The 16,909-nt window shown below is 35.6% G+C and overlaps 1 long non-coding RNA gene across 2 annotated transcripts in view; it reads left to right on the top strand.

The window, feature by feature from the left end:
• Nucleotides 1–721: 721 nt before the first annotated feature.
• Nucleotides 722–16,909, top strand: part of LOC113604132 (uncharacterized) — a 126,185-nt gene continuing 109,997 nt past the window's right edge. Inside the window, exons 1-3 of one of the 2 annotated variants that reach the window (XR_008296670.1) lie at nucleotides 722–1,031; nucleotides 6,401–6,450; nucleotides 7,775–7,866. This is a non-coding gene — a long non-coding RNA (uncharacterized LOC113604132). The remainder of the gene's footprint in view (nucleotides 1,032–6,400; nucleotides 6,451–7,774; nucleotides 7,867–16,909) is intronic. The other variant, XR_003425974.2, reaches the window with a different exon arrangement.

Raw genomic sequence — 16,909 nt, 5'->3', positions numbered from 1 at the left:
TTATTTCCTCTGAGGATATTAAGACGAGAGGTTAAGTAACTTTTCTAAGATCACAGAGAGTCAGAATTGATGAGAAAAGAAATCAAAGTGGCTCCATCTGACTACAATGGCCCTAGCACCTCAGCCTGTTGCCCTGTTGAGCATAGTTAGAAAATCAGGAATAGCTAGGGGAAAGGAAAGAGGAAAATCTGCTGAATTTAAGGGCTGCTTGGTATGCTTTGTAATGTTAAATAAAGGTGTATATTCACTGAAGCTCTATTTATATATGATAAGCAAATATGGAAGTATTTTGGAGTCTCAGAAACTGTGGGTTTGTGTTCCATTAATGAGTTACAGTTTATAAATTTTATCCATCTCTCAGGTTTTAGTACAACTTGTTACACAAAAGTTGGTTCCAAACATATTTTGAGTTTTTATTTCTAGAAGAGTATAGTTCATGGTGTTAAACATTGTAAGTCCTTGATTTTTTTAAAACCAATTGCTATTCTTACATTTGCATATGTTATTTCAATATGTAATGTGTTTATATACATATATGTGTATATATATATGTGTGTGCATACATACATGCATACACATATTTCTATTCTCTAAGTAATCAAAATAGAATGTTGTGGCATGTTTCTCTACTGGTATGTGTATCTCTGATCTCATAGACAAGGTTTCTACCTTTTGGCTCTATGCTTCTATACTTCTCTGTTCCCTTTGTGACCTCATCACATGTGTCCTTACTGGTTTAACATCAGTCCTCTGCAAAAATGTTATTTCGATGAACGCAAGGCCGAGACTATCTTGTTCACTGTCATATCATCAGCCCCTAGCGAAATGACTAAGTATATAGTAAGAGCTTAAGAAGTATTTAATGAATTGAATTGAAATTGAAATTCCGTATTCCCTTTGTAAAAGGCAACTGTCCTTGAAATGAGCAACACGCTAAACCATGTTATACTAAAACTATTCTCAGGCAAAATCCTAGAAGGCAATGTTGGACAAGAAAGTTATGTACAAATGGTATAAAGAGGCTTCAAACAGTAAGTTGCTGAAATTCTAGTTTTGCTTAGAGCTAGCTCCTATTTGTAATATCCATTCTCTTAGAAAATATTTTTGTTAGGCGTTCTGTTCCATGCTAAAGATTGAAAGACAAATAGAATAGACTAATTAAGGGAATTAATTCTTAAGAAGGTCAGAAGGACTTTATGAAAATGCATATTAGGCCAGAGGTCTTAAAATTTTTGCTGATGGACCCTCAATGAGTATTTTGAAAAAAGTGTGCGTTCCTTTACATGTTTTAAAATCAGTATAAAAAATTCATTATATGTTTAAAAAGAAGTAAAGAGTGTAATTTCTGGCTTCTTTTAAATATTGTAATTTTAAAAATTAAAAATGCTACATAAATCTTTTACACTTTACATTTCAGTAGAATCTAAATACCATATCACTTTAATATCCACAACCAGACATTTAATAATTTCATTATCAAGCTTTTCTTTAATCCTTAGAAATTTGATGTCCTATCTTTTATTCTTTAACCTTATTTACATTTCATTTTCCCTAGAGAATTTTATCCTAAAGTAATATATTTCTAAACCCATACCTCCTTTACTAATTAAGTACTAAAGTATTTCATACTTCTCTGTAAGAAAACTCTGCTTATAAATTAAACATGTATTTTTATTTTCCACAACTCTAAGATTTTAAATGGCAAATGTTTTTCCTGGAGACACCTGAGTGGCTCAGTTGGTTACGCATCCAATTTTGGCTCAGGTTGATCTAACAGTTCGGGACGTGGAACCCCACATCTGGCTGTGCGCTGTGCAGAGCCTGCTTCAGATCCTCTGTTTCCCTCTCTCTCTCTCTCTCTCTCAAAAATAAATAAACATTAAAAAATATATATTTCTCCTGGAAGTAGTTAGATTTGGAATTACTATTAGTACACAATGTTTTATATCCTTTTGCTTTGATCAAAGCAACAAAAATATATAAAACATTTGACAAGTAATTATTAAGTGTATAGAGAAAAAATTTATTATAAATGCTCCTATTAATAAAAAAGGGACTACATGTTTCACATAGTTCATATGTCCAAAAATGATTCTTCCTCATTCTTATAATAACAGTGTCCAAAAACAATTTTATTTCTGTTTTCATTGATGGTAACACTGAGAAGTATTGTCTACATATTAGGAATTTTATCATAGACATGTCACATATTTTCTTAAACTTCTAAATTTCACATATTTTCTTAAACTTCTAAATTTTCAGCTAAAGATTGTTGTTTTATCATTACTTTTGATGCTATATCAGCTGATGATTCAGTTAGGTCTTACATATTTGATGAGAGGAAAGACGAGCCATTCGACTTTCAAAGGAAACCCTATAAGTTGAATCATCCGCTTCCTCAATTTCTGGAAAGTATATCAAAAGAATTCATCAAAAATTATCAGCACCTTAATTTAGATTTTATTCCTTAACTTAGGAATACCTTGTCTAACCTGACATACTCAGAAAAGGTTGGAAAATCCAAATATTATTAATTTCAGCATAATTTTGCTAATATAATATTTTTGTAAAATATTTTATCTTATAATTTTTGAATATGTATTTTCAAAAGCCAGTTCTCATTGCCAAATTAATCAGATTAGAATTATTTCTTATAGAAGTGTGACTTCATTTTTCACTCTATATAAATATAGTAATGTGTTTCCTTGATTCAATGGTCTTGCTTCTGAATTCTAAGATAAACATCTGGATAAGGCCCGAACTTTGTCTTGAGCAGGTTGTACTCTACATGATATAAGGCCCTGTTGCTTTTAATATGTTTTACCAATGCTCCTTTTGTTTTTCATAGACCAGATTCTCCCACAGGGAAAATGCATGTAAAAGATTAGAAAGGGGAAATTTAAATGACAACCTAATGTTAGTGTTTTCCAAGCAGATTGATTTTTATTTTTTTGTATTTATTTAAAAAAATTTTTATGTTTTTATTAATTTATTTTTGAGACAGAGAGAGACAGAGCATGGGCAGGGGAGGGACAGAGAGAGAGGGAGACGCAGAATCCAAAGCAGGTTCCAGGCTCTGAGCTGACAGCACAGAGCCTGACGCAGGGCTCAAACTCACAGACTGTGAGATCATGACCCGAGCTGAAGTCGGCCGCTCAACCGACTGAGCCACCCAGGCACCCCAGCAGATTGATTTTTACAAAAGGGAATATGAACTTAGAAATCTGAAGATTAGTTGTCCTAAAATTTGTTTACCCTTTACTCCTTGGAGAGTTTTCATGTAATTGTGTTTGCATCATCCTAGGTTAAATGACTTGCATAAAGTTACACAACTTAAAAGTGAATGAGTTGAGATTAGAACCCAGGTCTAACCCAGAAATTCAGGAACTGAGCTATTTTGCTCTACATTATGTTTTATGATCTCACAGAAAGAAATGAATGGTGTCTGTAGAGAAATCTGGGATGTAAGATTAGGAGATACTTTTCTCTCTCTCTCTACGCCCCTTTCCTATTTCTACTTTTTCTTTCTTCCTTCCCATCCCTACCATAAAGTGGAGGAAGGACCAGTGTAAAAGAGGAGTTTAAAAAATAGACACGGCATAAAGCCTAACTTCAAAGTCTTTTTCATACATATTAGTTTTAGGAAATAGCTTCTGAATTTGCATCAGTTCAAATTGTCTATATGCCTGAGTACAAGCCTTCTTGCATTTCTAGGACTGTGCATGACCTAGACGGAACATTATTGATCTAAGAGAAGAAGCAATGCTTGAGACCAAGTAAGATGTCAGCCACAGTCTTTTCTCTTTAGTCTATTAGGGCAAAGTTTGTTCAGAGAGTAGACTGTCCTCACATTGGAGAGACCAATTCTGAGGGATGGTGGGTAAATTTTGATAGAAGGAGCAGAGATGGTAGTTGGGAGGGAGGGGACTCATGATTATTACACGATCAGACCTTAATAATTGGGAATATCAGAGAGGCACAGTCTGAAAAAGGAAGGATTAAATGGAATCCACAGTGGGACCTTGGAAACCAATACAAATGTACTGAACTAGAAAATGTCGTCGTAACCAGCTACACAGTGTATGGGACATCATGTGCCAAATTTTCTAGCCCATGCAAAACTGAGTGAAGCCTCTTGGTTAGATTTTAATTGTAATGTAAATGTGTTCATGGGGGAAGAAAGTGAAAGAAAATACAGCTAAGAAAATGTGGAATTGAAAAACTTCACCTTTATTAATCAAAAAATTTTATTTTGATCAACTTCCTGCCCTTAAAATTGGCTATTTCACCCCCTCCCCACCCCACACTTTGGCATTATTTCCGGGGCTGATCAGTCAGCTACAGTTGCAATGTGTCTACACTGTGTTATGTGCAAGCTGTTGTGCTTCCTGGTGTTTGGCCTCTAACTTCAAGCATTGAAGAAAGAAAGAGTACCTTCATCTTCTTCAGTATGTGACTGGAACAAGTTAGCCATCCTGCTTTTCATTACATAAGTCCTTAATTTCCTAAACAAACAAACCCCTCAACGTCTCCAGAAGTAACAGAGATGGTATTCATATGTCACTTACAAATCCCATCACATCACCATCTCTCCCAAATCTCTTTCCAAAGCTGACTTTTTTCTGAATCCCATGCAAAGGAAAAAAGCCATAGGTAACAGAGGCATGTTGTTACTTTCATTTGTGTGCTTCGACACAGGTATGGTTTTGATAAATATCTAAATGAAAAGGTACGAGGGATGATGTCATGAAAAGCCTATGCTTATGCCCATTGAGCATGTGACTTGGCTTGGGACTCTTGTCCTGCAGATTTCTGAGCAGAGTAGCACAAGAATATCTTCTATTTCTATTGCAACTTGGACAGCTGGAAAGGAAGCTAACAAAAGGATCCATCAGAACATGATTCTCAGTTTCACTATTCAGAATTAAAAGTAAGTTGGGCAGTGGATTAGGAAAACAGCCTGTAATCAGATCAGTGACCCCGTGAGACCCTGTCATTAAAACTTTAGTGTTGAGCCTGCAAGCCTCTGTTCCTCTGATTAGGCAATTTACTCTATTTCCGCTCTTCTGTCAGCCAAAACATTTAGTCGCAAAATGCTTTCTAATTCTCTAGACTCACAAAATGGTGTTCTGAGGAAAAGGAAAGGAGAATGGATTATCTTATTTAGCTACCTATCATGATGCAATCAGAAAACAGGAGAGATTTATAGATAATACTATAAAGAGACAAAAGCAGCAGATTTCATTTAGATGGCCAGAAGGGCAGCACAGAGTCCTGCTGAGTCCTGACAGCCCGACATGAGTGCCTTTGCTCCTCATGTGTGTGGATCACAGGGATTACTTCCATCAGTTAGCAACATGGTGGAGGGGACAAACTGTGGCTGCATTTTCACTCAGTTGATTGTTGCTGAAGATCACATGTATGACGACATGCAGTGACTCAGTTTCCATATCTGCGTGGTATGAATAACAGTTCTTTCCATTATCTTACAAGTTTATTTTGATGCAGTAATTGCTGGGGAAGTGTTTTAAAATGTTTTATATGAATAAAAGATAGTTATCTAACTTATAAATTCTGACTTTGATCTTTAATTCAGGTCTAATTCTATTGGGGGTTATTATTAAATATGGTCATTATGTATTTATTTTATTTCTTGTTTAAGGATGATACTGATTTAAAAATTACAGGGCAACATCTAATGGAGTCATTGAGGTATTTCTATTTATATCTTTTGTGAACATTCCAAGAGATTACAGCCTACTTCCCCTAGGGACGATTGGAGACACCAGAAAAGACTTTACTGTGCATCTCATCTCATTTCTAAATCAAGGTGGGAAGCCACAAATAGAAACACCAAACTATTATGGGCTATCGAATTTCTCAGATATGTTTCCTTCTCATCTGATTTAGATGTATAGCCAGGGTTCTGACCCCAGCTTGCTCGTAGTTTGATCCTTAAGTGTAATAGATTTCCCAATCATTTGTCTTAATAATGCAAGTAAAACCCACTAACATCCTACTTGTTAATCTGATTAGATGCCAAGCCTTAGCTCCTCAGAGATGTCCCACTGCCTGTGAAGACTGAATAGTAGCAAAAGAGATGAGGCCAGCTTGTAGAACACAGAGAACATCAATAAGGAGCAGGGGAGAAACACGGTTGAGAGATGACAAAGGAATCACTGTGTACAACACGTTTTCCTTTCCTCAGACTAAGGGCATTCTAAATTGTGTTGTATAAGCCTTAACCTTTCCCACAAAGGCATCTGTAAGAATAAGTGTTTTTGCAACCCCATTCGTGGTGATTCTGTAAATCAAGAAAATATCTTCAACAATGGAAATGTCACATCTGCTTATGAACCATGTTTAACGGAGTTTGTTTTTCTTGCTTTTTAAATCAAAGAATTGGCTTCTGTCTCCCTTCACTTCAGACCCTGAATGCAACATTACAAGGTGAAATGTTAGGGATGTCAGTGGTAGCAACAGTGTTACTTTTTTAAAGTGCAATGGAATATTTAATGTTTTATGGCTGGCTCTGTGGGGTGAAGTTGTAACATGAACTAAAATGCCAACATAATGTGTTTTAAACTGAATACTGCATTATCATGGACATTTTAAGAATGTAATTGTTTTAACCAAGTCATAAATTGGGTTGCCACCAATTACTTCAAAAAAGATCAATGGGGGCAGGGGGATGAGAAGACAAGTGTGTGTCCATAACAGTTTGCCTAATGTGCTCTTGAATTTTGAGTAAAAATGGCATATCCCTCCAGTGCCATATTTTCTGTATTTGAGGAGGAAAATGTACTTGTATACTTTCTCTTTTCATACAGCATATACGCTATGGAAGAAATGGTTACGATGTGAATATAGACACCAAAGTGATGACTTCCTTATTAGTCCTGCTTATCTTTCTCCAGTACTAATAAGCCCACCCCCCCCCAACATACACTCAGATGTTGTGAGAAGAAAATTATGAAGGAGAGAAAAAGAAAAGTATAAAATAGCTATGTTGAGGGGGCAGCATTACAATATATACAGATATATAGACAAAAGAAAAAAATGAGAAAATTTGGAGTAAGATATATCAGCAGTGGTATAGATTTGGGAACCCCCCCCAACACCAGCCATTAAAAATAAAACAAAAAACAGGACTAGCCTGACAACTTTATTTATCTTCTTTAAAAAGTTTTATTCATTCATTTTGAGAGAGCACACGTGTAAGCAGGGGAAGGGGCAGAGAGAGGAGAGAGAGAATCCCAAGCAGGGTCTGTGATGTCAGCGCAGAGCCTGATGTGGGGTTCCATCTCACGAACAGGAAGACAATGACCTGAGCCAAAATCAAAAGTCGGACGCTTAACTCATTGAGCCACCCAGGTGCCCCCAGCCTAACAATTTTAAAAGCACATATTAAGTATCCACAAAAAAACATAATAGCAAGAATCTAAACTATAACTCTGTAGGCCAACTCACCAGGAGCAGTAAGTCACATTTGGTATTAGCAGCTGTGTACAAGGAAGAAGAGGAAATAAAAGTAACTTCTGATGACCTTTATAGCAGGAGAAACTATGCATCTAACAAAATGAAATGCAGCTCAGAGTCCCAGTTAGCTGGGAAGTTCAGCGGGTCACATTCAGAAAAGTAGCCTAAACTAAGGGGGCAGGGTTCTCAGGCTTCATTTCAGAAATGAACATGGAAGGACTACAGAAAGGTTCGTTGTTATGGGTCAGACTAGATAAGTAAGCTCCCAAACTAACCAGCTGATGCTTTTTCCCAGTACTAAGCTCTACAATACAGAAATGCTGCTGAACTAGAATATGACCTGAGAAAGATAGGAGCAAAGGAAAGAAAATGTCCAGAAAAGATGCGGTAAGAGAGCAAAGGAGGCAGATCTCAAAAATACTCAAGACCATATTTTTGAATTTTTTACTATACTAATAAGAGTACAAAATCATAAATATTGGAAAGCTGTTCTTGTCTACCTTCTTCCATTATTAGTTAGGAAAACCTCTCTTGGTAAAATATAAGCAACATAAAAAGATTATAATAAAATTCCACCCCAAATTTAGAAAGGTAACAATGAGGGGCGCCTAGGTGGCTCATTAAGTTAAGCGTCCGACTTCGGCTCAGGTCATGATCTCGTGGTTTGTGAGTTTGAGCCCCACGTCGGGCTCTATGCTGACAGCTCAGAGCCTGGAGCCTGCTTCAGATTCTGTGTCTTCCTCTCTCTCTGCCCCTCCCCACTCATGCTCTGTCTCTCTCTCTCTCTCTCTCTCTCTCTCTCTGAAAAATAAACATTAAAAAATTTTTTAAAATATGGTTATTAGAAAGGTAACAATGATCAGAATAAGACTCATACAAATATGCAGTGAGTTAAAATAATTTAAGAAGACAATGACGGCTATTAAAAGAATAAATCAACCAGATTCAGATAAACACAGAAAAGAGAAAAAGAGATATTTGAAGACAGGGAAGATTTCCAAAGTAAATTGACATAACTCATGAAAGAATTAAAAATATAAAGTCATTTAGGAAATAAGTTCAAAGTAGAACTCTAAAAGGAGCAAATACCTTGGATAATGCTCTGAAATAAATACAAAATGTAATATATAAGAATTTTAAAATAGGTGAAAAAATATTAATGAGTAAGTGTTATATATGGAAATTTGGTAAGAACATAAAACATGCATTAAGTGACTCCTCCTATAAGAACCCCAACATTGGACAGAAGTAAAAATTCCACGAAACATTGAAGCCTTTATATTGAAAAAATGTACAATGTACTTAGGGAAAGCAATAACAACATAATTTGAGATATAATCTCAAAAAAATACATTGGCAGTCAGGCAAAATGCCCAAATCATTTGTAAGAGAAAGATAAGCATTTATCAGACATTTTGATATCATGTTGTGATGGAAGCAAATGGCAAACCATTTTTAAGATCATCAAAGGAAGGAAAATGGAAGGTAAGAATTGTATATCTGGCCAAATTAGCCTTCATATATAAAAACAACAAGCTGATAAAAGAATTTAGGAAACAAATGTCGATTCCATAAGACCTACCTTTAAAATCTAGACAATGAACTTCAGACTACCAAAGTGACTGGAAAGCATGTACATAAATTGTGATGGTGAGAGCCGAGTATATAATAACCTGTAAAACTAAGATATGGCTATAAGGGAGTCAGTATAGAATATAAAGGTACATGCAGTAAAAATATAGTCAACTATTAAAAATGAGAATAGAAACAGTATATAGAAAGTAGAATAGGCTCACTTATTACTTTATAGAAATTAACAAAGTAAAAGGATATTGCTACAAATTAAATGCTTGAAAGAAGGGTTCCTAGTTAAATTTCAAATCGCTTAGACTAGTGAACCAATAAGAATACTAAAATAGAAGGGACTAAGGATATTATATAAAGTCACATAACATTTGGAAGAAAATAGAAAACCTTTCTAGAATAATAAAAAATATCCTCCTTCCCCCTAAAAAGACAGCAAATAAAACAAATCACAAAGAAATACAACAAGACAGGATAGGACAAGTTGTTAGCAAACATAAAAGAGTCAAATAGGTATATTTATTTATTTTTGAGAGAGAGAAAGAGAAAGAGAGAGAACGCATGAGTGAGGGAGACGCAGAGAGAGAGACACACAGAATCCAAAGCAGGTTCCAGGCTCCGAGCTGTCAGCACAGAGCCCAATGCAGGGCTTGAACCCACGAACTGTGAGATCATGACCTGAGCCAAAGTCAGATGCCCAACCCACTGAGCCACCCACGTGCCCCAAAAAACTGGTATATTCTGATACCAGGTGAAGTATGTTTCAAACAGGGGCACAACCAAACACAAAAAGGCACATAATGATTACATAATGGTAAAGGATTCAACTTATCAAAGAGACACAGTAATCCAAAATGCTTGTACACTAATAACACTTTGAAAATATGTGATGGAGGAACACCAAATATCCCTCAGTGGACAAATACATATTTATCATAACTGCCATAGGCCATGTCAATACTTCTCTCCTAGTAACTGATAAGACAAGCAGAGTTTTAAAAGCCTACAGAAGACTTCAACATGCTCTTGACCAAATTGACCTAGTGCACCAATAGTGGAGATAAAAATAGATTATTGAAGTAGTCAATCCAAAAGACAAGAAATGAGAAAGAAATAAAGGACAGATGTGACAAAACCTGTAACAATCTGGCTGAGTCAAAACTAACCATATCAATAATATATTAAATGAAAATCTAAACACAGATTTATATGTTCAAGATTTGAAGACTGGATATAAAGCAAACTTCAACTTTACAATGTCTTTAAGAAAAACACTGTAAAGACATAGAATGGCTTAAATAAAATTGTGAGAAATATATACAATGCAAACACTAACCATAAGAAAGCTGGAGTGGCTGTATTAATTTGAGATAAAACATATTTCAAAACCAAGAATATTATAGAAGATACAGTGGGCCATTACAAGTTGATAAAAATGCCAGATTAAGATATTGATGTTTTTTAGATCTTCAATATTCTTCTGGATATATATGTATGCATATACACATATTATATTCACACTTATATAGAGAAAATATGAATAATTTCCAATTCAATACTCAAAAATGTCTAAGAGTAGACACTGCACAAAAATAGATACAAAAATGGCCACTATTCATGTGAAAAGATGCTCACTCATCAGCGAAATGCAAATTACAATCATGAGTTAGCATTTCTCACTCTCTAGAATAGCTAAAATGTAAAGATTGATAGATTGTGCAGGTGAGAAATCTCACACGTTGCTGTTGGTAGTACAAAAGGCAAAACCATTCTGGAAAAAAAGGTTGTTCACTTTTGTAAGTTACAAATTCTCTTCGTTTGACCTAGCAATTCCCAGTTACTTGCTTAAGAGAAATGAAGACATATGTTTGTAAAAAAGACATGTGCTTCATTTTTCATAACAGAATTTTTCATCATAGTAAAACCAGAACCATCAATTGCATTGTCAAACTGGAGCCATCAAAGTGTCCATCAACAAGTGATAGAATATATAAATTGCTTTACATCCGTACGATGAAATAAACCTCTGCACTGAAAATGAAGTGAACTACTGATGTACTCAACAAATTGGATGGGTATCCTAGATATTCTTGTGAGTGGAAACAACCAGACATAAAAGATTATACTTTCATGTAATTTTTAAATCTTAAAAAATGTTTGTCTATTTTTGAATGACACAGAGCTTGAGTGGGGGAGGGACAGAGAGAGAAGGAGACACAGAATCTGAAGCAGACTCCAGGCTCCGAGCTGTCCACTCAAAGCAAGACACAGGACTTGAACTCACTAACCACGAGATCATGACCTGAGCCGAAGTTGGAAGCTTAACTGACTGAGTCACCCAGACGCCCCTACTTTATAATTTCATTTAAATGAAATTCTTAAGCTAGCAAAATAAAACCAGTGTGTTATGTCACCAGAACTCAAGTGTCAACATGATAGAGGCTTTTTATTAGGCAAAAATGGGCCCTGAGGATAATAACTGCTGTTACTTGGAAACACAGCAAATATGTTTATATACAAGAGTTTATAATATCAAAGATTATTTTGCTTATGATTTGGAGATTGCTAAGGAATAAACTTGTGAATTTTTGTGAAAAGAGAATCAAGCATTTATTCTGCCTTTCGATACCATCTGCACCAAACAGTTGATAAGAGGAAGCTCCTTTTCATAGAAATATTCTCAAAAAAAAAAAAAAGGAAAAAGTTGCAGAATTAGAAAAACAATTACCATTTTGCAACCCTTGCAGAAATAACAGATCTTGACGTTGAGCATCGATGACTGCTAGTATTGCGTACAAGCAAACAGAAGACAGCCAGACATCATGTGCCTCATAGGGGACATGGACGCTGATGCATATGAAGTGTACTTGATAAAAATTATAAACCTAGATCTGTGTGACTTCTGTATCTAACTATACATTAAAAAACATAGATAACAGAGGAATAGTTAGCTGGTACTGCAGGAATGTTATCACCAAAGTTCAGCTTCTGGAAAAAAATTTTATTTCATCCACATATAATTTGTAAGGATTCAGGGGAGGTAGGAAGAACCTATAAACTAAAATAGACTTTAGAGGCATTCTGATTAATTGCAGTGTATGGACTTTATTTGGATTCTGATTTGAACAAATATTTGTTAAAATTCTGTGAGACTATCAGGACCATCAGGAAATATAAACAGTGTGTGTTTGTTCATATTAAGGAATCTTATCAAATGTGTAATTATTCTAATGGTATTATGCTTATATTTTTGAAAGAGTTCTTATGTTTTACAGGAAAATACTGAAATAGTTATAGATGTAATATTTGGGATATGCTCCAGAGTTATCTGGTCAGTATGGTGTTGGATCTAGATGAAACCAGGTTGGCCATCAGCTGCTAATTATTGAAGCCTTGTTAACGGATAATTTGGGGGTATTTTTATATAACTTTATACAACTTCTGGATGTGGTTGAAACCTCCCACAGAAACATATTTAAAAAAGAAAAACACAGTGTCACTCTATCCCCAAAATCAGGTGTGAATTTTAGTCAGTGAATCACTGAGCAGCATGAAAGCAAAATGGTGGCCGATAATAGATTACACTATTATATATTGCGATCTAAGTGAACTGTACAACAGATACTTGATTTTATTCACTGCATTTCCTGGACTTTTAGCACTGACACAATTTACATTCTGTAGTTCTTATCTCCAGTTTATCATCCAGGGAGACCTGATCTTAATTTTTAAAATTGCCTTTGCACTTGCTGCTATTTCAGTGATCACAAAGGGCATCACATATGCCAAACTTAATTACTTCCTCACAGTAATCAATCTAGTAAATTTTGAACATCCTTTTCTTCTTGAAAGAATATCTTCTCCATTTTGTAAGAAGCTGTTCAATCTAACTTAATACCTTCTCTTCTTTGTTGAACCTTGAAATATAAGCATTATCTGAGAGTTTACACAGGAGTACCACAGACTAAGCACTGCAAGACAATGGAAGCTAACCGAAGAAGTAGTTATAAAAAAGGGTAGTTGTAAAAATTCCAGATGACAAACCATCTATGTGGTTTTTACTTTTGGACCGGGAGGAAGGAGGTTTTGAGGAGTGCAGCGGGTTCTCAACACTGAGGTCCAAAATTTTTCAGACATTGAATGAATGTGGAATGAAAAGATAAAAATACAAAATAATTGGGGCACCTGGGTGGCTCAGTCAGTTAAGCATCCATGTCTTAATTTAGGCTCAGGTCATGTCCTTACAATTTGTGAGATTGAGCCCCACATCGTCAAGCCCTGCATCATCAGGCTCTGTGCTGTTAGCTTGTGATTCTCTCTCTCTCCCTCTGTTCCTCTCCCACGCTCATGCCTGTGCACACTCTCTCTCTGTCTCTCAAAATAAACTTTAAAAATACAAAATAATTAATAGTACCATAGGTTGAAGAGTTATATAAATAGGAATACCCACGGGACTTTTTGTTGAGATGGGCCTCAAGTGGTTGAATAAATATCTGTTGAAATGAGTTGAACTACCAAGATCACTATGAGTAGGATGGTGGGAATGGAGAGGTGATCACATTGGATTGAAGAATGATCAGGGGTGAAGAAGACACATTCAGCCAGTAGAGCGTGCAACTCTTGATCTCAGCACATTGTATGTGGAGCCTGCTTTCAATTATATATGACTAAAGCTGGAAAAAATGTTTAATGGAGCATCTAAGAAAGCATACTTTGTTCCTCCTCCTGCTTGGGCTGTAGGTGTGATGGTTGGAGCTCTAAAACCATCTTATAACTGTGAGGTAAACTTAAGATAGAAGCCAGCCACAAAGAATGGAGGATTATTTTATGTAAGAGAAAAATGAGCACCATCAGGTTTAAGTTACTATGTTGAGGGGTCTCTTTCACTATCAGTTGAGTGTAATTCCTGGTTAATACACCCACCACATTCTAAAGATTTTCTAAATCTTTTTTTTTTCCCTTAGAATGATTTCTTTCAGTTATTTAAACCTTTATGAGTAATTTACTGGCAATCAGCACTTCTAAGACTCTTCTCAGAAAGTCTTTGAATTTCTTGTTTTGTCTAATATAGAGTGACATAAAACTATTCATAAGTCTGTAACATAGGAAAAAGTAAGTAAAAGTATATGATGAGATTTTTTTTCATTATCATGGTATGGATAGTTATGTTATTTGCTACCCAGAAATACAAGAAACATTGTGTAACCCATAAAGACTAAGGGAAAAACTAATGCAACATTATTTAAGGCAATGGCATAAAAGTGTGCAATTTCACTAAACATATATTGAGTCTTGGAGACTGAATGGAGGCAGCATGAATTTGGTTCATGGTTATAAATCTTGTATTATTTCCTCTTAACTGAGGAGACCAGAATTGGAGGCAGATGTTCCTAAATATCTCTCCTCACTAAGCATTCAGAAAGATTTTTGCATGTGTAGATGTTGTTGTTTTGTTGTACTTTGAAGTTAATTAGTTTTTTTCTGTACTGAAGAGTAATAAAACTGCATTCTGAAAATACATAATTCAGATTTTTTTCATTAACTCAGACTAGCCAGCTCATGGATTAGATGGCATTTAAGATGTTTTATAAAATAAACTATTAGGTTTTACCCAAAATATGAAAGAGAAAATGAAATGTAGAAGGATAGAGAGAAAGCAAGAAATCCCTAGGCACTAGAAATAATAAATATACATTTAGAAAAGAGTCTGTTTTATCAGTGGTAATGCCTGTTCAAAATTAGATCTGCCTCTTTGGGTTCAAACCACTTTTATAGGGTCATTGAGAAGTCAATGAACTCTGCTAATGATTTTCATGTCTTTAACAAGGATGACATGGCTCTATTTCTATTAGTGGTCATGCTTTTGGATTTGTATATTAAACATATGTTAATATCCCACTTGATGTAGGTCACTTAGGCTTCATTCTTTTAATTTGCGAGACAGTTCTCAAATAATCCTTTTAAACCTGGCTCAGCCAACGATTTTCTGAGAATTTTTTTGCTCTCTGGTAGGCAGCGTTGATGATGTTAGCATTCCCACGGAAGTGTCTTTTATTTTCCTGAAATTGAAAGGTTAAGATCTCTGGAAGGAAATCAGATGTATAAAGTAAGAGTTGAGTTGACAGCCAGAAAGTTGCAGTGGGGGAGAGGGGTTCAAATCTGCCTGAAAATTTGACAGGGAAGGGTTCTCCTAGAGAGTAAATATAGATAGACTTATTTTTTTCTTGCACCTTGTTTTTTGTTTCCACTTTCCTAAGGGGAAGTTCTGTGTTTTTTAGTTGCAAAGAATTGGCCTACAAAACTGAAGACTTATAGGTTAAAGTACATGATTGTGGTGTTTAGCTTTATTCTTTTTTAAATTAAAAGAAGTTTTTTCAACTGATTTTATTTATTTTGAGAGAAAGCACAGGAGGGGCAGAGAGAGAGGGAGAGAATCCCAAGCAGGCTCCACACTGTCAGCACGGAGCCCCCTGTGGGGCTCAAACTCACAAACCATGAGATCATAACCTGGGCCAAAATCAGGAGTCAGATGCTTAACCGACTGAGCTGCCCAGGAGCCTCCATTTAGCTTATTCTTAATGGTCTGCATTTTGCAACATAGATTATATGATCCAAATTTGCTTACTCAAGTTTTCTCAAGTATTGTGTCATGACTTGAACATTTACCACAGGGAAAGGCAGGTAGCTTCAGCTGCCTTTCCCTAGCTTTCATGTAGCAAGTTTTCAACAGCTGTTATCAGCAATGCAGCTTCTCAGATGCACATCTGAGTTTACAGTTTAGGGACAAATCAGAAAGAGTTCTGAGGTATTTATCCTTAAGATGATGTGGTTAGTTATGCTTCCCTAGAGTCAAATTAAGCCTGAAAATAATCACTAAGCATAAAATACTCCCTTGAATCTGATATATTCCATCAAATAAACCCAAGTTGTTTTTGTCCATCTCTGTATCAAGTAGGGGGAAAGCTGTGAGGAAGTCTAGATTTGGAGCTTTGGGTCCTGGATTCAAGTTCCTACTCTGCAAGTTGCCACTTCTATAACCATTGGAAAACCATTCAAATCTCATGTTGTTCAAATTTCTTCATCCATACAAAAGGCTAATAATTACAATTACAATTCTTGGGTGTTTGTTGTGTGCCAGGCATTATGCACATTACATGGATTATTCAGTTAATTCTCTTAACTGCCCTTTGAAGTAGACACTGTAATAATTTCCATTGCAAGTCAAGAAGGCTGTGACTAACAAGAGTTAAGGTAACTTCCCCTGAATCACAAAGATTGCAAGGGCTGGAGCTGGAATATGTCCCTGGGAGTTTATCCAATTTGTTTCCAGAAACAATGCTTGCTTTTAACTTACATATCATGATGTAATTTGTTAAGATTTAAAGGCTATAGAAATGTAAAGTGGTAGCATTTTTATTATAAAAACTTGAACTGTGTAACTGTGAATTGGTTAGTAATGGAGATTGCTTGATATTGGCAGGAAGACCATGAACTGGGAGGCCTTTTGGGTATTCAATCTGTTTATATTCCTCATTTAGGAGGCCTGAGGCACAAAGATTGGATTAGTGCCCTATAGCTGACTCCACCCTGCAGTCTCTTATTCTTGAGAGTATCTTGTGGAATGTACAAAATTTGATCAAAATGTATGAAGTAGGCCTTTTTCTCAGCATAATTCCTATCTGAAAGGGAAAGATAGAATGATCAGTTAAAGAGCATACTTCCTATATTCTTACTGTCCAAAAGACAGTTTGTAAATTGCTACTAAGAATATTAAGTTTTGTGTAACATTAACTTGAAAATTTAAAAATTGCTTTCTGAGTTACATCTTAAGCTTTGACTGCACATG

Source organism: Acinonyx jubatus, chromosome A2 (genome assembly GCF_027475565.1).
Source record: "Acinonyx jubatus isolate Ajub_Pintada_27869175 chromosome A2, VMU_Ajub_asm_v1.0, whole genome shotgun sequence".
Taxonomy (NCBI): Eukaryota; Metazoa; Chordata; class Mammalia; order Carnivora; family Felidae; genus Acinonyx; species Acinonyx jubatus.
The sequence above is the reverse complement of the archived record's forward strand: the minus strand, read 5'-3'. Positions and strand labels throughout refer to the sequence as shown.